General features: G+C 47.0%; 1 protein-coding gene and 1 long non-coding RNA gene across 5 annotated transcripts in view; one reads left to right on the top strand and one right to left on the bottom strand.

Annotated features, from left to right (window-relative positions):
* Positions 1–27,744, bottom strand: part of LOC308571473 — a 351,060-nt gene that overhangs the window by 68,854 nt on the left and 254,462 nt on the right. The window lies entirely within an intron of this gene.
* The window catches only part of LOC308571170 (transmembrane protease serine 11G-like), a 71,352-nt gene continuing 60,140 nt past the window's right edge, over positions 16,533–27,744 (top strand). For 3 of the 4 annotated variants that reach the window (XM_081166662.1, XM_081166663.1, XM_081166660.1), the window contains exon 1: positions 16,534–16,900. The gene's annotated coding sequence lies outside the window, so the exon portion shown is untranslated. Of the gene's footprint in view, positions 16,901–27,744 lie in introns of all 4 variants that reach the window. The other variant, XM_081166661.1, reaches the window with a different exon arrangement.

Raw genomic sequence — 27,744 nt, 5'->3', positions numbered from 1 at the left:
ACAAACAATTGCTTTGCATTGTTGTTTGTTGCCAGAGAATAAACCAGATCAATCTGCCAAGGTCAGTTTGGATGTTTATACAAACCATGTTTTAGTATTATGTACGAGACCAGCCATTATATATCTCTATTTTAATAATAATAATAATAATAATAATAATAATAATAATAATAATAATAATAATAATAATAATATTTATACCCCGCTCTCCCCGGCCAAGACCGGACTCAGGGCAGCTAACACTGAATAAAAATAGAGTAAAAACATTAAAAACAAAACAAAAAACAGTTGATTAAAATATAAGTTAGAATATAGCTTAAAATGCAGCCTCGTTTTAGTGGTAGCCTATAGATCAAAGCCATAAGGGGAGAAAATGTCAAATATTCACTGCGGCCAACTATCCATGTTGATCCTACACGGGCCAGCAAAAAGAGCCGAGGGAAAATTTATATACAAATCCTATAGAAGGAGTTCCATCAAAAAAAAAATAAATGAGAGGGGGGGTTAGACTGAGTCCAGCCCAAAGGCCAGGCAGAACAGCTCCGTTATGCAGGCCCTGCGGAAAGATGTCAAATCCCACAGGGCCCTGATCTCATGCGGTAGGGCGTTCCATCAGGCGGGGGCCAGAGCTGAAAAGGCCCTGGCCCTGGTTGAGGCCAATCTAACCTCCCTGGGGCTTGGGACTTCCAAAGTGTTGTTATTTATGGACTTTAAGGTCCTCCACGGGGCATACCAGGAGAATTTTGCCCATACAGTATGAATATAGAAAGAACTAGAGTGGATTTTCTTCTGACTCAGTGTTGTTTAAACTGGACTAAACCTTGACAAACTTTCATGTAGGCTTAGAGACTGCAGCGAAAATGGAGAATACTTACAAGCCAATGATCTATTTCAAATTTCACCTACACATAAAAATGCAATTAATGGGTCAATTCTTCATGAGTCAGCAGAGAAGACTCATTCCCCACAATGCACCTGTAGGCATAATGTCTTATCAATGTTGCTGGGAATATTTGGCAAGTAACTTTGTGTATATAAGGGCTTAGGTTGCAGCATACTGTGTGTGTTGTGGTAGGAGATTGCAGGAATCGCTGGAGGCTAACTGTTGGAACTGTGGATTTGATTGAAGACTTTTTGAAGAGATGGTCTGAGGAAGAAGGTGGAAAATTGCCAGGCTTCAGATCTTAGAGACCTCTCTCAGTTGAGGACTTTGCAAGCAACTGAATTTAGGACTTGGCTGTGGGCTTTAGCACAGCAAGGACTTTGAAGCAAAGAGCCCTCTCTGGGTTCTGAGAAAGAAGACTACTTGTAAATAGTGTGTGTGTGGTGGTGTATGCTGGTGTTGGCGAAGTAAAGACAACTTTGCTAAGTGACTGTTTTCTATGGTGAGCTTAACTGTTTGACTGACGACACGTAATACATACAACAGCAGGTTCCAAAACAGACACGGGATTAAGAACAGGTCTTCTCACCCCATAGCGATGGTGACAGAACTGGCTCCTAAATTCCTCCTGAGACTTGTACTAAAATGACCCCCTTCTCCTTGTAGTGTCTTGTCTCATCTCAAGATTGTTGGGGATCTGACCCTCTGGGATATAGCAGAACTTAAAAGTTTAGAGAGCCAGTGTGGTGTAGTGGTTAAGAGTGGTAGACTCATAATCTGGGGAACCGGGTTCACGTCTCTGCTCCTCCACATGCAGGTGACCTTGGACTAGTCACACTTCTCTGAAGTCTCTCAGCCCCACTCACCTCATAGAGTGTTTGTTGTGGGGGAGGAAGGGAAAGGAGAATGTTAGCCGCTTTGAGACTCCTTCGGGTAGTGATAAAGCGGGATATCAAATCCAAACTCTTCTTCTACTCTTCTTCTTAATATAATACTGTTATGTGCTGATGGGGTGATCACACATTAATCCTTGGTGTGAGAATATGGGTATTATACGTACACCAACAGAAATGGGCCCATTTTCATTTGCGAAATGTTAAGGGGGTGTGTAACACCAATTGTGTGGCTATGTGATTAGAATCATACTGTCTGGGTTCACACCTAATGGTAAGCCAAAGATGGCTTAGTGCAAACTTGTGGGCTCCTGGAGAGATCATGGTTGTTTTTCCCCCTCCCCTAGTTGTTTTGCTGCTGTGCTAAGCCGTGGTTTGGCTTAGCATGTGATCGGAACTGGGGCTTGTGTTTTAGCTCTCTCTAGACAAACAGTGAGCTGTATCCGAGGTTATTCCTATCATACACAACTTGTGTTTTGTCTGGGAGAGCGAAACCAGGAGCCTAGTTTCAGGTGATATGCTAAGACGAACTGTGGCTTAGCTCAGTGCAGCGCAGCAACAGAATGACTGGATGAAGACCAAAGCAGCTTCTAACTCCTCCCTGGGAGCCAGCATGTTTGTTCATTCACACTAAGCCATGGCTCGGCTTAGTGCTATATGCAAATAGGGCCACTGCCCAAGCCTTCCTCTGTCTTCACAACACACTCAGGGCTGTGTGTTCTCCACGCTAAATTAAAACAACAACAACTCTGTAAACGTAATCCAAATTCTGCATTTACTATAAATTACAGACTGAGGAAATGTGCCCTGTTTCTCTTGTGTTGCATAATTTATTCTGCAAATTTTACAACTTTGCATAATTTAATACGGATTTGTTAGCTGGGGGGCATGAAGCTATACAGACCATTGATGCCCCCAACTATTCAGCCTCTTCTCTGGCTTCTGAGATTTTTGCTGGCGTTGCCTGCACACATTCAAACATATTTTTTTGCAGCCATATTTTACAGAAACCTCTTGTTTTTATGAATGATTGTGGCAGTTTAAATCTTCATCTGATACCAAATTACTGTTGAGATTCGCAGGTGAAATACCCATGCAATGGAAGTTACCCCAGTTCCAGTCACTATGCAGAGACAGCCTAAGGTCCAAAATAGTTTACTGCTGCAGAAGATTAGGCTTCAGTAACACAGTTCCAGACATTGATATATATGTACAGTCTGTGGGCTTTACAGATACAGATACATACATGTACAAAGTATCTCTGTCGCTCAAACTTCAAGATGTAACTCCAACTCAGTCACTTATATAGATGAAACTGGTCCATTGCCATAGCAACTTGCTTGACTCATTTTGCACCTGTCGCCTTATCTCATACATGGGGTGATTTGTGCCCATGAAGGAAATTAACCCTTTTTCAACCCCCAATGCACATCCCAGAACACAGCTGTCCTGCACATCAGTTCGGGAATCATTTGACTTTGAGCCTGGGGTGGTGGGAGAGACAATTTTGGGGGCACCTGTTAAGGGTGGCAGAATGAGAGACAGATTTGACTCTGGGAGACCCGATCCATTCTGTGCTCCCTTCTATGAAACACCTGTGTCCCATGTTAATTACGGAGGGCTTGCCCTTGGGGATTCCACTTTGGGCTGGGGCTGTACATATCCCATAGTTTCAAACGAGGTGCCGAGGGAGAGGCTTTTAGCTTTGGTACGTGATCTCCTGGTGCACAGCTGTTGTGTTCCTGGGAGGGGCGCCATGCTGTGCCTTCCATGCTTTGCAGGTTGCTCAGAGCTCCAACTCCCAGGTCCTTTTGTTTCCACCATGGGCTGGATTTTGCCACCAGGAGCCCTGCCCAGATTTTAGGCAGGCCTCCAACGGCAGCACTGCCCCACCTTGAGGGAGCTCAGCGAAGGAATTCCGCTGCAGGGCGTTCCTCCTTAGGCTGCCTGACACAAAAGGGAACACCCACCCGCTGGGTGCTGACAGACTCCTGCCAGGACAGCAGCCGAGGCTGCAGCTTACAAATTGGGAGAAGCAAGCTCCGCGTTCTCTGCATACAAAGCCAGCGCCAGTTCAGTCCAATGGAAGGAGTGACTCAGAGCAATGGAAGGTTCAGCCACAGACTCAGCAATATCTTATAATCCTGCCTCAACCTGGATCCTTCGGCAGGTCTGGTGGCGCCATGGTGCACTGATTCTTTTATTTATTGTGCTCTGCATATTGTTTTTCAGCTCCTGCCTTTCAGCATCAAAGTCGGTCATAAGGAGCTGTTTCACAGCTGGGCTGTGTACTCACCATACGTGTAAAGCATATGGCTTTAATAAAGGTAAAGGTAAAGGGACCCCTGACCATTAGGTCCAGTCGTGGCTGACTCTGGGGTTGCGGCACTTTATTGGCCGAGGGAGCCGGCGTACAGCTGCTGGGTCATGTGACCAGCATGACTAACCCGCTTCTGGTGAGCCGGAGCAGCGCACGGAAACACCGTTTACCTTCCTGCCGGAGTGGTACCTATTTATCTACTTGCACTTTGACGTGCTTTCGAACTGCTAGGTTGACAGGAACAGGGACCAAGCAACGGGAGCTCACCCCGTTGTGGGGATTTGAACCGCCAACCTTCTGATCGGCAAGTTCTAGGCCACCAGCGCCACCCACATCCCTTATGGCTTTAATAGCCCCCCCCCCACAATAACTGCAGTTTACCCCTCACAGAGCTATGGTTCCAAGCACATTTAACAAAACTACACTCTAGATCAGGCATAGGCAAACTCTGTCCCTCCAGATGTTTGGGACTACAATTCCCATCATCCCTAACTAACAGGACCAGGTCAGGCATGATGGGAATTGTAGTCCCAAACATCTGGAGGGACAGAGTTTGCCTGTGCCTGATCTAGATCCCTGCTCAGTAAGACTGATAACGTCTAATGGGAGGGGCTTGACTGTGTGGGCCCAGGGGGTGCTCAGTGCCTCACCGTGAGAAGAAGTTATGCCATCAGGAGCAAGTCAGCAGTAAACCACACAAAGTAAGTGGAGTTAACTCTTTATCTGAAGAAACAGGATCTGCTCAGGAGTGTCAGGCCTAATGAACACAGCAACTCTTCTCGAGTAGGACTTGCCAGTATGAAGCAGTTGCAGAAACTGAAGGTCCCCACCTTCTCACAGCTGCCTAAGTCTCTTCCTCTCCAGAGATTTCCCCAAGCAATCTGAGACTGAGACTAAGGTGCCTGCCTTTGCTCCTCCGACTTCATGCTTATTCTGGGTGACAAGTGGGGAGGGGAGCTTGTTGCAGCAGCAAGAGGAGACACCTGTTCCTCTTTACAAACTGGACTCCTCTTGGTCTCTTTGCCTCCCTCCTCTCCTGCTTCAGCTTCTAATTCTGTACTTCATTCCGCCACAGACTCCCCCTGCTCACTAAGCCCTGCTACCTCTTCGGCTTCCAACACATCCTCCTCCCGGTTTTCTCCACTCATCATCGTCCCACCACCAATCCCCTGGCTCTGTGCCTTCTTCCCTTCAGGGTTCCCCAGCCAGTGCCTCCCACCATTCCTCTGTGTCTAGCCAGTGCCTGACATACGCCCACTGCTTTGAAAGTTGCGTGGCGAGTTCCCGCCCCCCACCAGGATAAATAAAGACACGAGACACCATAATATAAGGTTAATTGGGCGAATTAGGCCACAACTTTATTGAATTCAGGAATGAGAGGCATTGGCTTAGGCATTGGTCCTAACGACTATCCGGCTCCAGCCCATTTGCTGGAGACACGGGGAAGGGTTAACACTATATCGGGGGAGTCTCCCGCCGAGGCACGGCGACTAAGAGCTCCCCCGGGTCACCGCTCTGGGGCGTGCCTTTGGCCCTCACCTCCATAGGCTTCGGACAGGGCCACGCCCCCCGGAGTCCTTTAACGGACCACCCTTCGCTCACTGGGGGGAGGTGATGGCGTTCCTCCCCTCCACACATCCTCTTAACCCCTTCTTACCAATGCCTACCGCCAATGCCGAGAAGTTGTGACGAGTTGCTACGAGGTAGGCGAAAAACCAAAAGGCTAGAAATTGCCAATTGGGAAAAATTCCTACCATGCCCCTTGCGGCGACAGACCGAAGTCCATAGCAAAGTCAAAGACCTACCTAAAGCCCACTTAAAGGGAGGGAGGGTGGGAAAACGTGAGGGCTAGCCGGCGAAAAGAGGGCGAGCCCCCTCAGCGCCGGCCCTAAATAGGACAGGCCATGCCCCCCCCAGCCAGCTGGGGCTTGCTGGGGGGGGGGCAGGCCCGGCCGGGATTCCCCTGCTCTCGCGGGGGCTGCGACCAGCCCCCGCTCACGTGGGGTGAGCGTGAAGCCCGCAACCCCACCTCCTGGGCAAGCCGGAAGTGGCTATATGGTGATATGGGCGTTCCTCCCTGGATCCAGAGATTTTGCAAAACTACTGTCCAGTTTCCAATATTCCTTTATTGGGCAAGGTGATTGAGAAGGTAGTGGCCAGCCAGCTGCAGGTATCCTTGGGAGAAGCAGATGACATAGAGTCATTCCAGTCTGGTTTCAGCCTTACTCATTAATTACCTGAATTGGGAGAGAGACAAGGGGTTCTCCTTGCTGTCTCAGGTTTTGATACTATGGCGTTCTTCCGGAACGACTCAGGGAAGTAGGAGTTGGTTCTGCTGCTACCTGCAGGATCACTACCAGAAAGTAGCACTAAGAGTTTGTTGCTTGACTCCATGGCTTTTGGGTTGTGGGGGAATCTCACAAGGATCCATTCTGTCTCCTGTGCTATTAAACATTGATATGAAATCATTGTGGGCTACCACCTGAGGATTTGGACCATGGTGTCATCATTATGATATGCATCTCTATCTCTCCGTTCCATCAGAATCAGGAAAGGCTGTGAAGGTGTTGACCTGTCTGGAGGCACTGATAAGACTGGATGCAGGGAGCAATAAACTGAGGCTGAATCCTGATAAGTTGGAAGTGTTGTGGGCAGGTGGTTCCTACGTCCAAGAACGAGGTGTATGACGTCTTTCTGGGAGAGATTGCACTCCCCTTGAAATATCAGGATTGTAGTACTCCTAGATTTGGACTTGTTGCTAGAATCTCAAGCAACTTCTAACAAACTTAAGCCTAGCTTTGGTGGTTCCTGAACCTCAGTTGGCCATGCTCTAGTGATCTTCTGCTTCCACTACTGTAATGTGCTGCCCTTGAAGATAGTCCAGAGGCTGCAGTTAGTGAAGAATGTAGCTGTTGGGTTGATAAGTGAGGCAGCCCAATAGGACCATGTGGCTCTGGTTCTGAAAGTGCTCCACTAGGTGCCAGTGAGCTACAAGATGAAATTCAGCATGGTGGTTGGTTGGTTGGTTGGATGGCATCCATCTGTCTTGGGAGACAATGGAGGAGTGTGCCTTTGGGCATGAAGTCAAACTGTTGGAAGATCACGGTGCCTGCTGTGGCTTAGTAGTATTCTATAAGGCCTCAATGGCTTGGGACCCAATTTCTTAAAAAGGTTTTCCCCAGCACCAATCATCTTGGACTGTATGACTGGCAGGCGAGGCTGCCCAGTTGACAGGGCCTTTTCAGTGGCAGTTTTTCGGTTGTGGGATGTGCCCCCTGCCCCAGTGAGGAATGCTTGTCTCCATCATTGCAAACTTTCAGGAGGAATGTTTACCCAGGAATTTGGTGGCTGAAGAATACTGTTCCTGGCAACTCCAAGATCATTGGATAGAAGAGTGTTGTTGTTGTTGAAGTGTAACTGCTTTTAGATGTTTGCTTTTAGAATATTTTAACTGTTTTAACTGTTTTTGCTTTGTTTTTTGTTTTTAAATTGTGTATCTGTTTGCCCCTCTGGGTTCCTTGGGGAGGAAGGGCGGGATATAAATTCAATAAACAAACAGGAAAGTGTGACATGCCATATAAGTTATGTGTTTTGGCCGCTGTCAGTCAATGAAAATGCTACTTCCTTCCTCCTCCAAGTTATCACAAGCTTGCGCTTTGGAAAGCTGTGTACATTATGATAGCGCAAGTCACACAAATATACCTGTGGATCAGTTCCAATGACATCACTAGGGATGAGCCAAACTCCCCAAATATCACAACTTCCTATTCTGTGAACTGTTTGCCTTAAAAAAATAATAATCAACTCCTTACTGGATTTCTTGAGAGACTGATGGTGAAACTACATGCTACATTAGCTAGGTAGCTGTGCCTTGAAGCAAAAGTTTGTTGTGTTAACACAATTTCCAGTGCAGAACTTCTGATCCAGGCATTAGTATCAGGGAGTAGAGGTTTAACCTTTTCTTCCTTCGGTGTTCATCATCAGCATCATCATAAACTTTATTGCACTAGCCAAAGGCCACGGCATCATTCACAATGGAAACAAAAAGAAAAGCAACAATAAGCATAAAAACGATGAAAACATCAGGCACTGCAGATACAATAAACCACGATCACTTCTCCTAAAAATTATTTGTTGCATACGATAGAATAGCAAGGGGTTCTCAGGCAGAATGTGCCAGCTTAAATGTTTCAATCACCTTTGCAACTGACCGCTATTTTATCTAGTTCTTTTCTCCTGATCTTCTAAGCTGCCAACACATAAAGTGCTACTTTATAAGTTACGAAGCCATCAGTATCACTCAGCAGCCATTCCACCCTTTCCACCCTGTTCGAGTGTGTTCCATTTGTGAGCACGGGTTTTATAAATCAGTCTCTTGGTTCTCTGGAACCAAGCTGGACCATAAAGAAGGCTGATCGCTGAAGAATTGATGCTTTTGAATTATGGTGTCGGAGGAGACTCTTGAGAGTCCCATGGACTGCAAGAAGATCAAACCTCTCCATTCTGCAGGAAATCAGCCCTGAGTGCTCACTGGAAGGACAGATCCTGAAGCTGAGGCTCCAATACTTTGGCCACCTCATGAGAAGAGAAGACTCCCTGGAAAAGACCCTGATGTTGGGAAAGATGGAGGGCACAAGGAGAAGGGGACGACAGAGGACGAGATGGTTGGACAGTGTTCTCGAAGCTACCAGAATGAGTTTGACCAAACTGCGGGAGGCAGTGGAAGACAGGGGTGCCTGGTGTGCTCTGGTCCAGGGGGCCACGAAGAGTCGGACACGACTAAACGACTAAATAACAACTCTTCTTGGTTCTCTAGATAGTGGGCATTGCAATAAATAGTGGTACAGGTCCTCTGCACAAGGTTGCCCACACAAAGTCTCTCCTTGTACTGTCCTTTGCCGTACCGACCATCCACCACTGCCGAGGGCATCAAGTGGAATTGTAATTCTGTAAAAGCAAAGCTTAGTACAGCAAGTGGGTTAGCCTATGGCACCCAGTATTTCCAGGCAGTCTCCCATCCAAGTTCTAACCAGGTGTGACCCTGCTTAGCTTCTGAGATCAGACAAGATCGGGTGTATTCAGGGTAGTATGCCCTTAGACGCCTTTGGTGGTCCTAATTCAGACTGAGGCCCATGTGTTTTCCATTTGAATTGGGTGGGGAAAGCTCTCTGAAGTGAATGGAATTTTCTTCTCAGTAAACATGCAAAGGCTCAGACCATCTTACAACTTGACTGTTTTCATTTGAATGGGGGAAAGCTGGCTGTGGGAGCTGTTGATTGGCTAGTACCTATGACGTTAATGCTTGCAGGGACAGAACATTAGTTGAACGGTGTCTGAAGTCCTAAAAAAGCCAGGCTGGCTGGCTGGCTGGCTGAAGTATATACAGAATATACTTCAGAGTATATACAGAGTATATACAGAAGGTAAAGTCTGATGGGCAAACAAACATTAATGGTTGCTCACACAAATGCAGACCCTCCAAATGTCCCTATTTTCCAAGGACAGTCCTGGATTTACAGAAGCCATCCTGATTTCTGATTTAATCCCAGAATGTCTTGCATTTCCTTAAGATGTCCCTATTTTTAATCAGAGAAATGTTGGAGGGTATGGAGTTATGCGACCCCTGAGCCAAGGAGATAAGTAACTATACAACCTTTGGAAGACATCTGAAGGCAGGCTTCTATAGGGAAGTTGTTGAATGTTGAATGTTTTATTATGTTTTTACAGTGGTGCCCCGCAAGATGAATGCCTCGCAAGACGGAAAACTCACTAGACGAAAGAGTTTTCCGTTTTGGAGGTGCTTCGCAAAACGAATCTCCTATGGGCTTGCTTCACAAGATGAAAATGTCTTGCGAGTTCCTGCGGGTTTTTCCCCCTCCCCCCTTTTTCTAAGCTGCTAAGCCGCTTATCAGCTGATTCGATAAGCTGATAAGCCGCTAAAAGCCGCTAAAAGCCGCTAAAAGCCGCTAATAGCGCTAATCCTCTAATCCGTCAATGGGCTTGCTTCGCAAGACGAAAAAACCGCTAGACGAAGAGAATCACGGAATGGATTCTTTTCGTCTTGCAAGGCACCACTGTATATGTGTTGGAAGCTGCCCAGAGTGGCTGGGGCAAGCCAGGCAGATGGGTGGGGTGGTGATGGAATAGGACGTCCCTATTTTCATCAGAGAAATGTTGGACGGTATGCAAATGTGTAAGGCAATTTGTGCTGAAATTGTATTTGTGTTGTTGGCAGAGAAAGTGCTGTGATTTATGGCCCAAACTAGAAATTATGGGGAAGTGTGACTTCTGCTGACCTGTATCTTTCCAGCAACATCTAGTAAAAGGAAATGTGTGATGTAACATAATTGGAAGGCTGGATGAATCTCTCAGTTTCGGTGTGCCTTAGTTTCTCATTTTTGCAATCTTAAGTTCAGTCAGCATTCCCCAATGAAAAAAAAGCACAAGCACTTTCACAAACAGTTCTCCTAATTCAATGGTGTAAAGAAAATAATCTTATGCTTAACACCAAAAAATCCAAAGAACTTATAATTGATTTTAGGAGAAAGAAAAGTGTATTTTTACCATTGCACATAAATGGCGAGGAAGTGGAGAGGGCTGGTAGTTTTAAATACCTGGGCATTTATATCTCGGAGGACCTCTCATGGACTGCAAATATTAATATGGTTGTGAGGAAGGTGCAGGGGAGGTTGTATTTCCTGAGAATGCTCAGGGGACTGAATCTATCCCAGCACCTACTCCTGTCCTATTATCATAGTACCATCGAGAGTGTCCTAACCTATAGTATATTATCGTGGTATGGGAGCAGCTCTGAAACGGATAAAAAAGCTTTACAGAGAACAATTAAAATTGCCCAGAATGTTATTGGGCTCCGACTACCAACCCTGGATGAGATCTTCACGTCTCGCATTTTGAAGAAGTCACATAATATCCTGAGAGATCCCACCCATCCTGCTCACAACTTCTTTGAACTATTGCCTTCGGGCAGAAGATATAGGACAATGAAAACACGAACCACACGCTTTCTGAATAGTTTCTATCCAAGAGCTCTGATTGCACTAAATAATGATCTCAGGGCCAGTTGCAAGGTTTAGCAAGCAGAGAGTAGGAAGGAATGAGATAGGTTTTAGGTTATGTTTTAGGTTTTAGGTTATGTTATGCCTTAATAGGTCATGTTATATTCTGGATTATGTTATGTTTTATAGATTATGTCTGAATAGGATGAGAGTGTCGGAGATACGTGCAAATGTATATGTGAACCCGGTCTTTGGGTGGGTGTTTGATTTTCGTTGTTGTGTATACTGTGTATATACGGACAATGACAATAAATTTATCTATCTATCTAATATAGTCCCTTAGTGAAAATAACGTGCAAAAATGTGTTAATATCATACAGATTTTTGTGTGCAATTTTCTGCAATGTATACATTTTTGTACACATTTTTTCTAAGAAGGAGGCAGCTATGTGTTTCCTATACTGTCTAATTTGGACTGTCTTATGTCTGCCTTCACTCAAGGATGGACTTTGCTGCCAAAGACAGGTATAATTTCTCATTTGCCGGATTTTCATCCAATCTCATTTTTGAAATGTGTTGCAAAATGTGACACTTTTCTAACTGTTACAAATGGAGGATACTGCAGATTCCTAGATGCTTGCAGTGTAGAAAAGACTAATTGCTTTAGTAAGATTGCTACTACCCCATTCCCCTATAAATGCAATCCCACAGATTTAGATACATGTCATGGAGCATGACCGGATTATAATGGTGCAATTATAGCAATTGCACCAGGGACAATGTCTGCAAGGGGCTGAGATTCTGAACTTTTTCTCTTTTCTTTTCAAAGTACTTTTCTAGCCCTCCTGGAAAGGAAGTTATAAAGCAAAATGTGCAGGTAACGAAGCAACTTCTGTAAGTTGAGACAGCCTGACTGCTCCTGCCTTCAATATTTTTAGCCATTGAGTGAAGTCACAGCTGTGATCAGTGAATGATTTGTTTGGACACCAGGCTATAGAAATCGCTGAAGTCCCACACACACACACACACTTTAGTGCATTTTTCTTTCCTACTTCTTATTTTCTAGTCTTTGGATTGCTGTAGTGTGATCACCCTCCCTTCCTCTTTAGTAATTAGGTTTAATCTTTCTTACGATGGCTTCATCAGAGATCAGGTCCTAGATGTTATTTTCTGCAAATACAACTACACAATGAGTAGATGTTGTTGTTGTTTATTAAATTTGTTTACCACCCTTCATCTGAAGACCACAGGGTGGTTCACAATGTAAAAACACAAAAAGAGAACACAAAAGACATAATAAAACAAAAACAAACCAGTAAACCGCCCCCAAACATATTAAAAAAGGCCATAGGATGTTAATCCGCCAAAGGCCTGGTTATTGAAAAATGTTTTTACCTGGCCCCTAAAGTTATGTAATGAAGTCGCCAGGTGAGCATCTCATGGGAGAACATTCCACAAGCGGGGGGCCACCACAGAAGAGGCCCTCCAGACCTCTCATGAAGAAGACTCTCAGATGATGACCACGGGTTCCAGGTCTGTTCATATGGTGGTCCTTGAGGTCTTGCAGTCCTGAGCCATTTAAAGCTTTTAAGGTCAGGTTAACCTGAAGCAACCTGAAGCAGCCAGTGAAGTCAGGCCAGGATCCGTGTAATATGCTCAAACCGTCTTGCCCCGGTGAGCAACCTGGCCTCTGGATTCTTCACCAGCTGAAGTTTCCAAACCGTATTCAGACACACGTATAACGTGTTGCAGCTGCGTATTGAGACCTTTAAACCCCCCCCCCAAAGTCAGACAAGACTCAAACTTTGGTTTGGTTTTTAGCAGAATTTAGGCCACAACTTTATTGATTACAGCAAGTGAATGTTTGCACAGGCTCTGGTTCGACTAGCTCCCTGCACCCTTGCAGGTAGCACTGACCCAGGGCACCAGCCAGCAGCGTAGTGTGAGTTGTCAGCACCCGGGGCAACGCAAGTAATTTGCGCCCCCTAACCCGGGGCAAGGCAAGTAATTTGCGCCCCCCCCAACCCCTAACCTGCGAGTTGCCGCTGGCGCTGCCGCCCAAACGACGCCGCTTGCCCGGAGGAGGAGGGGGGCAGAGAGGCGAGGAAAGTGCAACGGCCCAGCAGCTGCAGCAGCAGCGGCGGAGGCGGGGCTGTGAGGAGGGGCTGCCTGGCGCGTCCTCCGCGGCGAGCGCTGAGAGCCTCTGCCTGCCGGGCGCCTTCAGCCCGGATGCGCGCACAGCTCGTCGGTTCCGCGAGACATGCGGCTCCGCTACAGCCTGCGCCCGAGGCTCTTCGGCGACTCCGGAGGCAGCGAGCGCGCCCCCCAGATGTTGCGCCCGGTGCGGCCGGCACCCCTGGCACCCCCCACGCTACGCCACTGGCACCAGCATAGGTCAGCCAAGGGTGAACACCTGGATAAGCAGAAAACCAGGAGCAGGCTATCTCCACCACCCAAATGCCCCCCTAGACTCAGGCACAGGCACAACCCCTTCTCAGGGGTTGACCAAACCACTGAGTCCCTGGATTCCTTTAACGGAATACCCTTCACATAGGGATAGCGAGAGCGTTCTCCCATCCCTATCACCTGAACCAGAGCCTATCCGCAACCTTACAAGTTGTGACGATTTGCTACACAACAGGCGAAACCCAAATGGCACCAGCCAATCAGCCAAGTGGGGGAAATTCCTGCCGTGCCCTTGTCCCAATGACAGAAGACACACAACGGCACAGCAAGGTCAAGCACAAAGCCCTAAAAGTAGGGAGAGGTGGGCGTGCGTTCCGATGCACGAGCCAAAAGAGGAAGCTCTGGGTCACGTGCATGGGTTTATATAGGTCCCTTGATCCGTTTAGGCTGCATCCCATTGGCCTGATTGAACCCTGCATCAAGGGACCTACCAATCGGGTGTTGTGGGTATCCAAATGTACCCACCCACAACACAGGGTTAGGTTGCCAGGTCCCACCGCAACACATGCCCTCTTTAAGGGAGGACCTGATTAATCTAATCTATATGTTATCATGAGGTTGAATCCTGACAAGACAGAAGTACTGTTTTTGGGGGACAGGGAGCGGGTTGGTGTGGGGGATTCCCTGGTCTTGAATGGGGTAACTGTGCCCCTGAAGGACCAGGTGCGCAGCCTGGGAGTCATTTTGGACTCACAGCTGTCCATGGAGGCGCAGGTTAACTCTGTGTCCAGGGCAGCTGTCTACCAACTCCACATGGTACGCAGGCTGAGACCCTACCTGCCCGCGAACTGTCTCGCCAGAGTGGTGCATGCTCTAGTTATCTCACGCTTGGACTACTGCAATGCGCTCTACGTGGGGCTACCTTTGAAGGTGACCCGGAAACTGCAATTAATCCAGAATGCGGCAGCTAGACTGGTGACTGGGAGTGGCCGCCGGGACCACATAACACCGGTTCTGAGAGATCTGCATTGGCTCCCAGCACGTTTCCGAGCACGATTCAAAGTGTTGGTGCTGACCTTTAAAGCCCTAAACGGCCTCGGTCCTGTATACCTGAAGGAGAGTCTCCACCCCCATCGTTCAGCCCGGACACTGAGATCCAGCACCGAGGGCCTTCTGGCGGTTCCCTCATTGCGAGAAGTGAGGCTACAGGGAACCAGACAGAGGGCCTTCTCGGTAGTGGCGCCCACCCTGTGGAACCCCCTCCCATCAGATGTCAAAGAGATAAATAATTACCTGACATCCAGAAGACATCTTAAGGCAGCCTTGTTCAGGGGAGTTTTTAATATGTAACGCTGTACTGTTTTTAACACTGATTGGGAGCCGCCCAGAGTGGCTGGGGAAACTCAGCCAGATGGGTGGGGTATAAATAATAAATTATTATTATTATTATATGTTATCAGAGCGTAGGGCCCAGAAGTTAGGCTATACCTGTCCGGATAAGGGCGCAGCTAGGCCACCAGCCGAAGCTGATGGAAAGCACTCTCCACTGCTGTGGCCACTTGGCCCTCAAGTGGCACCAATGGATCCAAAAGCTGCATATCGGCTCCTTCAGAGGAAGTGTAACCCCATCAAGAGCAGGCCACCCCCACCCCTCCAGTCTAGGGAACCACCCACTCACAGTGTCTCAGTCTCAGCTGGATTGAGCTTCAGTTTGTTGGCTCCAATCCAGTCTATTACCGAGGCAAGCACACTGGCATCCAATTAAGGAGCACCGCCACCCAATCACACAGGCGAAATGTGAAAACTTGCAGAGAGGATTAGGCATGCATACTGCTGCAAAAGACACTGAAGTCTAGTTGTGCAGTGGTATATATGTCTTTCTGGAAAGTACCGTATTTTTCCATGTATAAGACTAGGTTTCCCCCCCCCCCAACAAATAATGTCAAAAATTAGGGGGTGTCTTATACACGGACACTGTATCTCCCCATTTTCTTAAATCTGAGTCCTCCAAAATAGAGGGTGTCTTATACATAGGGCCGTCTTATAGACGGAAAAATGTGGTAAGTTTCTTTGTGTACACTGAGGTTTCCTCCCAGGCAAGCAGGCACAGGTTTGCAGAATCAAAAGATAATGTTAACAACATTTATTAGAAGTATTTATTTATTTTTTAAAGGATTTAAAGAATTCTGGTTTTGGCCAGCAGAAGGAAGTGTCCCACCCAGCTGCAAAACTTTCTACTCCTCCTTGGATTTTTTTATTTACCATAGGATTTATCCAGTGCTATTTTTATAGAAAAAGAGGAGCCGGAACTCACAATGAACGCCTCCTTTGTTCTCTTAGGCTCACCTAAGAGGTGCTGGAACTGAGTTCTGGCTGGGGGGAAAAACCCCTGGTTTTATCTTTGGGGCAGAGCTTTGGAAAGTGGGAGCAGGTTTTATTCTTTTACTGGGCAATTAGTAAAAATAGTGGCCTTATGCTTTTCTTTACTATTTTACTTGCGAAAGCAAAGCAGGGGGGGGAAGGGGGGGTTGTTTTTAAAATGAAAGCACGTCACTCTGATTTCCAGTTTGGCAAAACGTTTTTTGTTTGTGTTTTGCTGCAAGCTCTGAAACCTGATGGGCTCGGCATATTTTTGTAGTTCCCGAAAGTTTATATCGTTCTAAACCTCGTAGCATTTAAGTTACCACAAGACATATTTTATGGTACCTTGTTTAATGCATTCCTGGGGGTGAGGGCTGGGCCCCCATTTTGGGAATTGCAGCAGGACCCAAACCAGCTGAATCTGGTTTTGACATGGAGGTAAAGTCAAATTCCATGGGAATCAATGGTCCAGATTCCCAGCGGTTATAAATCTGTCTGGTTCCTTTGATTTACAGGTGACCACACTAAATAGACATCCATCATTTTCTAATGCCAGCTTCCTGGGAACTCTTTGTAAATTCTTTGTTTCATTCTGTTCTGCCAAATGCCTTCTTTATTTGATCTTGCTTGGCCAGCAGAAGGGAGTCCCCCCCCCCCCGCTCCCTGTAAAGCTTTCCACGGCTCCCCAAATTTGTGTTTACCAACCTCTCTGCGGTTGTGTTGCAAGGTGCAATGAGTTATTGCTTGTCAAAGTCACGAAGATTCTTGAAAGAAAGGCATTATTATTAAGCATAAGGCACTGTTATGGTTATGAGTCCTGCCTTGAAATCTTACAACGAGGTGAATCGCTTGTCACCGTGACTTGTCCAACTTGTTTTATCTATCGTGTTGGTGGCTTCGTTTTTTTAATCCTAATCCAGCCCATAAAGCATCAAATGTTCACAGTGATCATGCCACACAACCTGCTGTGAATGTCGCCCAGTGGAGGCGAGGGCTCCTCAGCTACAATCAGTACCTGCAGGTAAGAACTCTTTTACTTTTTAAAAACTGTGGATGGTTTTCGACAAGGAGGCAGAGGTTGACATTGCAACAGTTTGGATTCCCTGCCAGAGTTTGGGAGGCTGTTTCCACCCCCCCCCTCAAACTGGCTGTGCCTCTCTGGTTGTATAATTTGTATGAAAAGTAGACTTTGCTAGTAGGTGCTTTCTTTCTTTCTTTCTTTCTTTCTTTCTTTCTTTCTTTCTTTCTTTCTTTCTTTCTTTCTTTCTTGTTACTGGGAGAAAGTATTAAGGCAGCGAAAACGGCTGAGGAAAAAGCAAGAAGAGACCTTGCCCTTGGCTGGCACTCATTCAGTGGACTGACCACCCTCTGACTGCTGTATACATTTACAAGGGATATGGAAGTGTGACAGACATGTGAGAATGCATTGCCTCATGTCTCTCTCTCTCTCTCCCTCTCTCTCTGCTGCGGAGACTGCTGTCTGTATGGGATTTCAGGGGAGAGGAGCAGTTAAGAAAAGGAGAAAACGAGGCTGCGGTTTGGGGCACAGACACTGGGGTTCAAGCCCAAATTCACTGGGATTTCTTGTGTGAAAAGGTCAATGCTCTCACTGTACTGCATTTTACTACTGGATATAATGATTCCTTTATCTTTCTGTACAAATTCCCCCTCTGTTTAGGACTTTGCTATCTTTCCCCTGATAAATGAACACTTGCTTGTGACAACTCAGTTCTGCAAAGTCTCTGTGTCCAGGCTGTTTATATATGTCGAGCATCAAGTGTTTGGGAGCGGGGGGAAACACAGGATTTATTTGTTTGTTTTATATCCTTGGCATTTGTTTTATTTGTTTCTTTCTTTCACAATATTGCCATACGATCCTCCAGCAAAGCGGCTATCAAAAGAACAAGGAGTCTTTGCTTGTGAGCTTCAAAAGGCATCAGGGCTGCTGGATAGCCTTAAAACTGCTTTCTCGATTGCTGCTGCTGACATGATGTTCTATTGAAACTATTATTGCAGTTATTCTCTCTGTGTGTTTTGAATTATTATATTGCAACATTTCCTCATGAGGTCGTGAAAGTGTGTGGAAGAGAGGGCCTTAAACATTTTAAATAGTCTGAAGGACTGTTGCTGGAGTAGAAATGTTGACGTAGATGGACGCCCGGATCGAGTCAGGCAGCCCTTGCGTTCTTAGGGTTTGGGATGTAGGATCAGTGGCGTAGCGTGGGTTGTCAGCACCCGGGGCAAGGCAAGTAATTTGCGCCCCCTAACCCGTGGATTTTAGAGCTGGGAGTGGGAGCGCGGCCCCCCCAGATGTTGCGCCCGGTGCGTCCGGCCCCCCTGCACCCCCCACGCTACGCCACTGTGTAGGATCCAGAGATTTTTCCTCGAGGAAGGACTGTCTATTGCACAGATAAAACTGGTTCCCAGAATTCCAAGAACAATAGTTTGCCCCTAGGAAAAATGCTGTTATACTTCTTCATCCAGAGGCATTTCTTATGGCACTTACGTTATGGTTGTTCACTGTTGGATTGTAATTTATTAAATTAATGCATTTCATAAACTTCATGTGACTCTCATGCTCGGACTGTCTGGTAGCTTACGTTGCCTTATGTTGATTGGCTAGTCTTCTATTGTTTGGTTATCATTCTGCCCTCCATTGTTCAGCCCGGACACTGAGGTCCAGCGCCGAGGGCCTTCTGGTGGTTCCCTCGCTGCGAGAAGCCAAGTTACAGGGAACCAGGCAGAGGGCCTTCTCGGTAGTGGCACCCGCCCTGTGGAACACCCACCCACCAGATGTCAAAGAGAAAAATAACTACCAAACTTTTAGAAGACATCTGAAGGCAGCCCTGTTTAGGGAAGCTTTTAATGTTTAACAGGTTATTGTATTTTAGTGTTGTGTTGGAAGCCGCCCAGAGTGGCTGGGGAAGCCCAGCCAGGTGGGCGGGGTATAAATTATTATTATTATTATTATTATTATTATTATTATTATTATTATTATTATTATCGTTCCCTTTTCTAGTTATGTAGTGCATCCATAAATCCAGGTGTGCTGGAAAGCCAAAATGGGAGTGGGGAAGCTTAGGTAAGAGACACCCCCCCCCCAAAAAAAAACTTTGCATGAAGGTTTGGGACGATAGAAATATCCAACTGTCCTGCTACCCTGCCACCCAATGACCGGCCACGGGCTGCTTATATGCTACGGCTTTGGTGCATTGACAACAGAAAGCAGTGCAAGGTCACAGCTGGCCAGGACTGGGAGTTAAACAGAAGGGAAGCAAACACCTCCCCATGGTTGAATTAAGTCGTGAGGGAGGGCTGCATAATTAAACAATGGAGGCAGCGATGGCCACCAAGTTGGGTGGCCTTAAAAGAGGATTAGATAGATTCCCCCAGGAAGAGAGTGCTGTCGATAGCTACTAGCCAGGATAGCTATTTTCTGTATCCACAGTTGGAGTCAGCTATGCTTCTAAATGCCAGTTGCTGGAAACCACAAGAGGGGAGAGGGGTCTTGCGTTCGAATCCTGCTTGCTGGTTTCGCCCAAGCAACTGTTCAGCCACCATGAGAGAAGAACGCTGGATCTAGCAGGCTGTCCTTATCTTATTGTTTTTAGGACTGTCAAGTAAAAATGGCGCACATCCTTAACACACGTCAATTGAATCATTCGGCTTTATCAGAGAGCTTACTTATGAGAGAGTTTCAGCAATTCAGTGCAATCCTTGCAGTGCTGTGCTATTAGCTCCCCTCCTTCCTTCTTCCTCGGTAAAAAAAATTCTTACAGCCCTTTCCATTCATCTTTCTTCTGTCTCGTGGCTTTCTTCCTCTCCTTTCTTCCTCAGTATCTTTGAAGTCTAGTCCTGAGGGGAAGGCTTAACAAACTCTACAAACCTCAAAACCTAAACAAGAAAATGAGCCGAAGCCATAGGGTACAAAAGTTGCCCTTCCATCTTAACCACAGGCTTAAGTCCTCAGGATCCAATCTGGCATGCACACCGGCTTAGACCTATAATTGCAATTTTATTTTTTTGATTGTATGGAGAAGCGGAAAGCTCTAATTGCTTTGCCACGTTGCCTGTTCATCACCATCCCTTGTTTTATTGCTGCCCGCAGCTCTGTTGCCCTGCAGGAGAGAGATAGGACAGGCAGCAGAGCACATAAAGTATGAGAGGATATGATGGAAAGTCAGTCTGGCTGCTCCAAAGTCACTACTCTTTTAGCCTGTCTATTTCCACCACTGTAAGCAATAGGATAGTGAGAGATTTTACTTGGGCTCCATGATCACTGCAGATGGTGACAGCAGCCATGAAATTAAATTAAACACCTGCTTCTTGGGAGAAAAGCAATGACAAACCTAGACAGCATCTTAAAAAGCAGAGACACCACCTTGCCGACAAAGGTCCGTATAGTTAAAGCTATGGTTTTTCCAGTAGTGATGTATGGAAGTGAGAGCTGGACCATAAAGAAAGCTGATTGCCGAAGAATTGGTGCTTTTGAATTATGGTGCTGGAGGAGACTCTTGAGAGTCCCACGGACTGCAAGAAGATCAAACCTCTCCATTCTTAAGGAAATCAGCCCTGAGTGCTCACTGGAAGGACAGATCCTGAAGCTAAGGCTCCAATACTTTGGCCACCTCATGAGAGAGAAGACTCCCGTGAAAAGACCCTGATGTTGGGAAAGATGGAGGGCACAAGGAGAAGGGGACGACAGCGGACTAGATGGTTGGACAGTGTTCTCGAAGCTACCAGCATGAGTTTGACCAAACTGCGGGAGGCAGTGGAAGACAGGAGTGCCTGGCGTTCTCTGGTCTATGGGGTCACGAAGAGTCGGCCACGACTAAACGACTAAACAACAACAAAGCAATAGGAGGTTTTAAAACCTCAGATTTGATGTTGATGATAATGATTATAGATCTATTTATACACCACCTTTTTCCCTGACAAGGACTCAAGGCAGCTTAGAGATAAAATAAAAGCAGCTAAAAACAGATGGGAAACCATAATTGAAAATAAATCATTATAGAATTGAACTCAATAGAGTTATAGAATTAATTTGAATAATTATAAACTTAAAACTATACAGTCATACCTCAGGTTACAGACGCTTCAGGTTGCGTTTTTTTGGGTTACGGACCCGCCGAAACCCAGAACAGGTTACTTCTGGGTTTCGGGGGTCGTGCATGTGCAGAAGTGCTAAATCACACTTTGTGCATGCGCAGAAGTGCCGAATCGCAACCCACACGTGCGCAGATGCGCCACTGCGGGTTGTGAACGCTGCGGGTTGTGAACATGCATCCCTCACGGATCACGTTCGCAACCCGAGCGTCCACTGTACAGTCATACCTTGGTTCTTGAACGCCTTGGTACTTGTACAGTTTGGCTCCTCAATGCCGCAAACCCAGAAATGAGTGTTCTAGTTTGCAAACGTTCTTTGGAAGCCGAACATGTGGTGCGGCTTCCAATTGAGTGCAGGAAGCTCCTGCAGCCAATTGGAAGCCGCACCTTGGTTTTCGAACGTTTTTGGAAGTTGAGCAGACTTCCAGAACGGATTCCATTCCAGAAGCAAGGTATGACTGTATATAAACAGAAAAGATCTGTTAAAAACGAAGATATATTTACAGTAAAAAAACTAGTGTTGCTGTACTGATGTGGGAGTGAGGACTATGAGGTAGCTCAGGGTTCCAACATGGGGCCTTTGGCAAGCGCAGTTAGCCTTGAGGCAAGGCCGTTGTGGGGCACAACTGTGAGGGTGGGGTGAAAAGGTGAGGACTTGCTCTCCTCCCTCACACAGAGACTGCGACATGTTTCAGGATGGCTAAGTGGGGCTTTTGCCGTGCGTATGTACAGGAAGGAAAAGGGCAGGTCACATGCGTTCCTGCTAATTCTGTCAGACTTGAGTGTGAAGTCAAATCTTATCTGCTACATCTTCCTGGAGCCAGTCACCTTGAGCAGCCTCAGGTGAACCCCGGAAACTCTGGATGTGATGTTTATTGAGGCAGAGCCAGCTCTCGTTCCACCTCTCTCTCTGCTGGGTCAGCTCTGAGATAGGTACTCCTCATCGTGCTTACATGAATCAGAACCTCAGCCCCGCGTTACGCAATGGCAATGAACATGCAGCCACCTCGGCTCCCGGTTTGCCTGCCATGCCCTGCCTTTTTGCTGCGCTGATGGTTACAGTAAAAACAATGGGAATTTAATGGTTTAGTCATAGCTAGCATACTGGTTTTCCCAGTAGTGATGTATGGAAGTGAGAGCTGGACCATAAAGAAGGTTGATCGCCAAAGAATTGATGCTTTTGAATTATGGTGCTGGAGGAGACTCTGGAGAGTCCCGTGGACTGCAAGAAGATCAAATCTATCCATTCTGAAGGAAATCAGCCCTGAGTGCTCACTGGAAGGACAGATCCTGAAGCTGAGGCTCCAATACTTTGGCCACCTCATGAGAAGAGAAGACTCCCTGGAAAAGACCCTGATGCTGGGAAAGATGGAGGGCACAAGGAGAAGGGGACGACATAGGAAGAGATGGTCGGACAGTGTTCTCGAAGCTACCAGCATGAGTTTGACCAAACTGCAGGAGGCAGCGGAAGACAGGAGTGCCTGGCGTGCTCTGGTCCAGTGGGTCACGAAGAGTCAGACACGACTAAATGACTAAACAACAACAAAGCACCTCCAGGTCTCAATTGGCCATTTTATGGAAGTAGTATTAATATTTGCTCACCTTTTCCCCTAATGCCCCCGGGTAGGTTGAAACCATTTTTAAAAAACATTAAAAAATGGTTCAGAACAAATTTCAATCACAAGAACAGGGTGGGTTTGACAAATATACAGCTTAAGTGTCAGAGGTAAAGAGCTACATCGTCAGCGTTGGAAGAAAACTCTACAGTGGTACCTCGGTTTATGAACTTAATCCGTTCTGGAAGTTCATTCTTAAACCGAAACCTTTCTTAAACTGAGGCGTGCTTTCCCTAATGAGGCCTCTCACCACCGGTGCCCTTCCACTGTTCGGATTCTGTTCGTAGACCGAGGTAAAGTTCGCAAACCAGGACACTTCTTCTGGTTTGCGGAGTTCGTCAACCGAATCATTCATAAACTGAGGTACCACTGTATAGTGAAGGTGCCAGATATGCTTACTTGATACCATTTAAAAACTCTCACCTTCATTAGGCTAGCAATGTCTTTTCTATCCTGCACAAGCTCCAGGTGAATGAAGAAGGAATTGGTGACCCAAAATGTCATTTCAAAGGGACATGCTGCTGAGCAAGGCAAAATCAACCAGCAATGAGCATTCCTTTTCAGAATGAAGCCAGTTTCTCAAGAAGCACTTTTAAGGGATGCAAAACATGCCATAGATCTAGAGCAGGCTTCCTCAACCTCGGCCCTCCAGATGTTTTTGGCCTACAACTCCCATGATCCCTAGTTAGCAGGACCAGTGGTCAGGGATGATGGGAACTGTAGTCTCAAAACATCTGGAGGGCCGAGGTGAAGGAAGCCGGATCTAGAGTGTGCGTGGACTACCTAGGTAGTACTTAGTCTCTATTGAGTCTAGAATAAAATGTTGTTTGTACACTGTTTGTACATTGGATGCTCGGGTTGCAAACGTGATCCGTGCGGGAGGCACGTTCGCAACCCACAGCACTGCGTCTGTGCACACGTAGGTCGCGATTTGGTGCTTCTGTGCATGCGCGAGCACCGGAACCCAGAAGTAACCCATTCCGGTACTTCTGGGTTTGGCGCGGTGCACAACCCGAAAACGCGCAACCTGAAGCGTCTGTAACCCGAGGTATGACTGTACATTCAAACCGCTTGACGCCTGTTACATAACTCCTATCTTACTTATTTATATCCTTCCTTTCTCCTAATACAGAACCTAAGGCAGCTCACAGCATAAATTAAAGCGGATGCAACTAAAACACACACAATGAAGATAAATATTAAAAAAGCAAGTTAAATAAATAACCCTACTAAAATCTGCACTAAAACACTAAAACCATTTAAAAGCAGCAATCCCTCTCTCTTTGTGCGTGTAACGCCTATCCTCAGAAGACCCTGCCACAACAGCCCAAGACCTGTAGGAACAAAACAAAACAAAAAAAAGATCTGCCTGCCAGCAAAATGAAGGTAGAGAGGAGGTCAATCCAGCCTTCCATGGAAGGGAGTTCCACAGCCTGGGAACAGCCACCGAGAAGGCCATCTCTCGTGTCCTCACATGCCTCTGAAGGTGGCAGGAGCAAGAGAAAGGCCTCCCGGAAGATCTCAAAGCCCAGGCAAGTTCATATGGAGATGTGTACCTCCATACAACCTGTAACTCCACCTGTTCTGCCTGTAATTTGTCTTTGAACAAGCTACTCCACCTCGCCTGGCAACTATGGAAATATGTCCTCGAGACCAGAAATGAAGGCCCAAGCCATATTGCCTGACCCTGTAGTGTCCACATAAGGCCCAGATGTAAAATATTGTATCCAAGGCTTTTGCTCATATGGACTGCTGTGTAATTATCCTCTTAAAAGGGGGGCTTTATCTCTGTCTTGAGACAAACATGACCAGTGGTTAACTGAACCTCTTGGTCCTTCCATCTTCATGACCAATGTATCTTAAAGGTGTTGGCTTTGGTGAAGAGCAGTTGTTCTCTAGGAATCCAAGTGTCAAGGAATCTGTTTTACTAAGGGTTAAACTAAGGTAAAGGTAAAGGGTAAAGGGACCCCTGACCATTAGGTCCAGTTGTGGACAACTCATCTCATTTTATTGGCGGAGGGTTGTGATGCTCATCTCATTTTATTGGCCGAGGGAGCTGGCGTACAGCTTCCGGGTCATGTGGCCAGCATGACTAAGCCGCTTCTGGCTAACCAGAGCAGCGCACGGAAACGCCGTTTACCTACCTATTTATCTACTTGCACTTTGACGTGCTTTTGAACTGCTAGGTTGGCAGGAGCTGGGACTGAGCAATGGGAGCTCACCCTGTTGCGGGAAATTGAACTTCCAACCTTCTGATCAGCAAGCCTAATAGGCTCTGTGGTTTAGACCACAGCGCCCGATAAACTTCAATGGAGGGCAAATTTATTCAGGAAATTAGAATGTATGGCACATTAAAAAGCATTTTACCTTTTCGTCTGCCTGAGCAGTAATAATTCATCAAGAGGTGTCGTGCTCCTGTTTATTTCAAGGTGACCCATGTGGGAGACCTTCTCAATGGATTGTTCCATATTCTCAGAATCTACCTTGGATTCAGCTTGGAGCTCAGCATATCTCTGTTAACGGGTCAGGGAAATATTACCTGATCTGCTCTTGTCTGTCTGTATAGCGAAGTCTGGCCTCCCGGTAATCCCTTCCGGAGTTGGCAGGGCCGTCTTACCCATAGGTGCTGGGGTGCAGGGCACCGGGCTCTCAGGGGTGCCAGGCTGAGAGTCCGGGGCCTGAGAGTTGAGTCCAGGGAAGAGCCCACCTGTCTGAGCACCGCAGTGAGCTCTTCTGCCGCGGTGAGCTCTATGCCGCGAGTTCAGGGGCGACCAAGCCAGCAAGACACTGATATGGCCGGCCAGCTCTGCCTTCCTGCACGCCAGGGACTGGGAAACCGGGGGGGGGGCGCCAGGTGGATATTTGCACCCCGGTGCAACATATGCTTAAGACAGCCCTGAGAGTTGGCTAAATTTATTTATTTTATTATTAAGCCACTATTTTCCCCACAGAGCTGCAGGTGGTGTCCATGGTTGGGTTAGGCTGAGAGATGGTGTCTGGCCCAAGGTCACCCAGTGAACTTAGTGGCCAAGTAGGGATTTGAAGACTGGTCTCCCAGTTCCTGGTCCAACACTCTAACCACGACACCACATCCTTCCCCTCTCATACTATATGCTCAAGACCCCCTTTGGATCCTGATACACGCTGAAGGAAAGTGTGGCAGGCTAGGTTTGACTTTGAGAGAGACGAATTATATTTTAAGAACTGCACCCTAAATCTTTCGGGACTCAGGAACAGAGTGTGGTGCAGTGGCGGGGGGGGGGCAATTGCAGCGCAATGGCGCAATCTTCCCGGTGGGGGGTCCGATCACCAGCGGCGTAGCGTGGGTTGTCAGCACCCGGGGCAAGGCAAGTAATTTGCGCCCTCTAACCCCTAACCTGCCGCCGCTGCCAGCTTCTTCTTGCTGCTGCCTGGGATGGTCTGGTGTGGTTCTCTTCCGCGCTCAGCGCTGCGCTGGGCGGCCGCTGCACTGTCCCTCCCCCAGATAGTCCCTCGCTCTCTCTCCGCATCGCACGCCTGGCACCCACCCCCTCCACAGTGGGCGGCGACCCAGCGGATCGGATCGGATTCGCAGAGCCAGCACTGCAGTGAGAGAGAGTGAGTGAGCCAGGTAGGGGCAGAGAGCTGCGAGCGCCCCCCCCCAGATGTTGCGCCCGGTGCGGCCGGCCCCCCCTGCACCCCCCACGCTACGCCACTGCCGATCACAGCAAGGCGGCGTGATCCTCCTGGCAGGGGGTCGATTGCGACAAAGCAATGCAAGCTGCCCTGGGGGGATTTTGTCCCCCCCCCGGGATGACACCCGGGGCGAACCACCCCCACCACATCCCCCTTTCTGTACCCCTGGTTTGGTGAGGTCACCACTTTGCTGCCTCCTCCCTTACCCCGTGCTATTATTACACCGCTTTGAGAAAGAAAAACAGAATCCTGTTGCAGAGAGGATTAATCCGCCACTAAAGGCCACGTCAATGTGCATCAGTGATCCTGGTCTTTCTCTCTCTCTCTTGGCAGTAGTTCAACTGTTGTGAAAGAACGACACCAGTGCTGTCAAGACAGGATGCTAAGAACCTCCCTTCCTGCAGTGTTCTGGAGGGAAAAAATCAAAATGCGTTTGCCAAAGAGGAAAGAAAAGGGGGAAACCTTTGAATTTTATTTATTTTAAAAAACCAAGATGGCACGGTTTCAGCATGCAAATGTTCCCTTCCTCATAGACTCTCTCGAAGGGGTAGCAAAGTGCCTTAGCATTATAACAAAGACAAATCACATGCATTTTATTTTTTTAAAAAAGAAGCCTCTCCCAGTTTTTATTTTGATTGGTTTTCTCGCAGATCATTTTTCCTACTCTTGGTGCTAAACTACTCAAGGTACACAGTGGCATTTAAACTCTCCCTAACTATATTTTTAAAAGCAACAGCTTCCAGGCGGAGTTTGCCGTTTTGCTTGCTACGACCCAGTATTCTGCACACGAGAAGTATTACAAGTACGTTCTACAATGTTCCGTCCACTCAATGGGCATGACCTGGGGCTCACTCACACTTAACCTCTTGTCCTGTGCTTGCTAAGCTTCCTGGTTCGTATCTGTGCGCCATTTTCTGCCCTGCTGCTTTCCCCAGGAAAACCCAGTTGTTACGGCTGAATCGGAACAAACAGCAGTTTGGGTTTTTCAAGGTAAACGTAGATGAGCCTTTAGTCGGTGGGAATCTCGCTGCTTTTCCTTTCTTCCACCTCTCATGGTTGCACTTATTATTGCTTCCCTGGTGGATCCTGTTGCTCTGTTTTCCTGCCCTTTCTCTGCAGTAGAGTAATAATCAATCAATCAATCAATCAATCAATCAATCAATAAAGGCATCAACACCAGGTTCCCTTCGTTCTCAGCACATAGTACTTTAATTGGGTGGTTGTTTTTCTCCTGCCCTTCCTTGCCGTTTACTTTTCTTATTTTATTGTTAATTCACAAAGATTTCCCCTTTAGTAAAACTGCATTGATGATGATTAGAGTCATCTTTTTGGAGTAAAGGACTTGTCGTTTTAATAGAATTGGTGGAAGAGCACTTCAGGAAGCTTTATTTATTGTACTCCGTTTTCTCGTTTTTAGTTTTTTTGGTGGTTTTTGTATTCCATGGAGTTGTAGCTTGCTTTGAGA

Source organism: Podarcis bocagei (assembly GCF_964188305.1).
Source record: "Podarcis bocagei genome assembly, chromosome: 13".
Lineage (NCBI taxonomy): Eukaryota > Metazoa > Chordata > Lepidosauria > Squamata > Lacertidae > Podarcis > Podarcis bocagei.
The sequence above is the reverse complement of the archived record's forward strand: the minus strand, read 5'-3'. Positions and strand labels throughout refer to the sequence as shown.